The following is a 3,148-nucleotide window of genomic DNA, read 5'->3' as shown; positions in this document are numbered from 1 at the left end:
TCGTGAGCAGGGTGTGGGCCCCCTGGCCTTCATCTTTGGCGACGATTTTTCTTTATTTATTTCAAGGTATTCCGTGGAGTTTCAGGACTTTTGGAGTTGCGCAGAATAGTCCTTCAATATTTGCTCCTTTTCCAGCCCAGAATTCCAGCTGCCGGCATTCTCCCTCTTCATGTAAACCTTGTAAAATAAGAGAGAATAGCCATAAGTATCGTGACATAACGTGAAATAACAGCCCATAATGCAATAAATATTGACATAAAAGCATGATGCAAAATGGATGCATCAACTCCCCCAAGCTTAGACCTCGCTTGTCCTCAAGCGAAAAGCCGATAACAATAAATATGTCCTCATGTTTAGAGGTAGAGGCGTCGATAAAAATAAAATACGACATGAAGGCATCATGATTATTTCATAACAGCAACATAAATAGATTTTGTCATATGATTACTCATGTTCAAGTAGTGATCTATTCACAAAGCCAAAGCATGAATCAGAAACATTATTGGGCACTAACAATTATAATCTCAGTCATTGAAGCAATTGCAATTTATCATAACATCGGAAAGAGTCTATGTCAGAGCTTAAAAGCAAGTCCACATACTCAACTATCATTTAGTCCTTCATAATTGCTAGCACTCACGCGATACTTGTGGTTATGGAGTTTTAATCGGACACAGAGAAAGATAGGGGCTTATAGTTTTGCCCCACAACCTTTTACCTCAAGGGTAATGTCAACAATAACAATTCATGCTCCCCCACATCCAATTAGATATGTATATCATACTCTTTCCAACATGCTGAGCTTGCCAAAGGATAAAATGAAAAAGGAATGGTGAGGATCACCGTGACTCTTGTAAGGTAGAGGATAATAATAAAAGATAGGCCCTTCGCAGAGGGAAGCAGAGACTGTCATGCGCGTTTAAGGTTGATGCACAAAATCTTAATGCCAAAGAACGTCACTTTATATTGCCCCTTGCATGTGAACCTTTATTATGAAGTCCGTCGCTTTTATTGCGTCCACAACAAGTTCGTACAAAGCTTATTTCTCTACATTAATAAGTCATGCATATTTAGAGAGCAATTTTTATTGCTTGCACCGATGACAACTTACTTGAAGGATCTTACTCAATCCATAGGTAGATATGGTGGACTCTCATGGCAAAACTGGTTTAAGGGTGTTTGGAAGCACAAGTAGTATTTCTACTTGGTGCTAAGAATTTGGCTAGCATGAGGGGGAAAGGCAAGCTCAACACGGTAGAGGATCCATGACAACATACTTTATCTCGAATGTAAGAAAACATAACTCATTATGTTGTCTTCCTTGTCCAACCTCAACTCTTTAGCATGTCATATTTTAATGAGTGCTCCCAACCATAAAAGATGTCAATGATAATATATCTATATGTGAAACCTCTCTTTCCTTATTACTTCCTATTAATTGCAATGATGACCAAAGCTATATTTGCTAACTCCCAACAACTTTAAATCATCATACTCTTTCTATGTGAAGTCATTACTTTCAATAAGATCAATATGAGCTCTTGATTCTTTTTATTCTTTTCTTCTACTCACCCAAGATCATGGCAAAAAACTCAAGCCCTTGACTCAACACTAATCTTTATTATATAGCTCACGGACTCGATTACAAAGAAGGATCATAAAGAAAAACTCAAAACTAGATCATGCCATGACTTTATTCTACTAAATCAAGATACTACTAATAGAACGAACTAAGAAAAACTGTAAAGATAGGAGTTGTGATGGTGATACGATACCAGGGCACCTCCCCCAAGATTGGCAGTTGCAAAGGGGAGTGCCCATACCCATGTGATTATTTCCTCATAGGTGATGGAGGTGGTGAAGATGACGGTGGATAATCGCACATCGAGCGTAAAAGCTCCTCCAACTTGCGGATAATGCCCTTGAGCCCAGTAATATGGTCCTTCAACAAAATATTCTCCTGTGTAAGATACTTGCTCTATATGCGGGCTAACTCAATCATCTTGAAAGCTTCAATCTCTGTTGGAGTGAAAAGGTTAGGTAAGGGTTGAGGGATGTATTCTTCGTTCACCACCAAAGCTTGAACCTCCATGGACCTCTTGATCCTTTCATCCTTGTTGATTTCTTCTGGTTCTTCTCTCTTCAACTCTATCTTCAATAGCCAAGCATCCTTGTCTTCGTTGCTGGAAGAGGGAGAAGTCATGGTGCTCTAGACCTGTCAGAAAAACAGCTCGAAACAAGAACAGAGAATATTTGCGTGATACGGTGGTCAAAACCTTTGGGAGTATATATAATGAATTTTTACCGACCAAAATACGTATCGTGCAAGGAAACAGAGTCCGGAGGGCACACGAGGTGCTCACGAGGTAGGGGGGCGCGCCCAGGGGGTAGGGCACGCCCTCCACCCTCGTGGAGGCCTCGTGTCCTCCACGGATTGCTACTTATTTTTCTATTTTTCAAAATTTTCCAAAACGGAGAAATATTACCTTAAAAATTGTTTTGGAGTCGGTTTACTTACCGTACCACATACCTATTCCTTTTCGGAGTCTGGAACGTTCTGGTAAGTGTCCTTTATGTACTCCTCCGGGGTCACGGTTTCAATAATATTAGTTTCAACATTTATAGGATTACCTGAGATATAGTGTTTGATCCTTTGACCGTTTACCACCTTCGGATTTGTGCCTGCGAAGTTGTTGATTTTTATGGCACCGGAACGATAGACCTCCTCGATAACGTAGGGACCTTCCCATTTAGAGAGAAGTTTTCCTGCAAAAAATCTTAAACGAGAGTTGTATAGCAATACATAATCACCGACATTAAACTCACGCTTTTGTATCCTTTTGTCATGCCATCTTTTAACTTTTTCTTTAAACAACTTGGCATTTTCATATGCTTGGGCTCTCCATTCATCAAGTGAGCTAATATCAAATAACCTCTTCTCACCGGCAAGTTTGAAATCATAGTTGAGCTCTTTAATAGCCCAATATGCCTTATGTTCTAGTTCGAGAGGTAAGTGACAAGCTTTTCCATAGACCATTTTGTACGGAGACATACCCATAGGATTTTTATATGCAGTTCTATAGGCCCATAATGCATCATCAAGTTTCTTGGACCAATTCTTTCTAGACCTATTAACAGTCTTTTGCAA

Source organism: Triticum aestivum, chromosome 1B, assembly GCF_018294505.1.
Source record: "Triticum aestivum cultivar Chinese Spring chromosome 1B, IWGSC CS RefSeq v2.1, whole genome shotgun sequence".
Taxonomy (NCBI): Eukaryota; Viridiplantae; Streptophyta; class Magnoliopsida; order Poales; family Poaceae; genus Triticum; species Triticum aestivum.
This window is presented reverse-complemented; position numbering follows the sequence as displayed.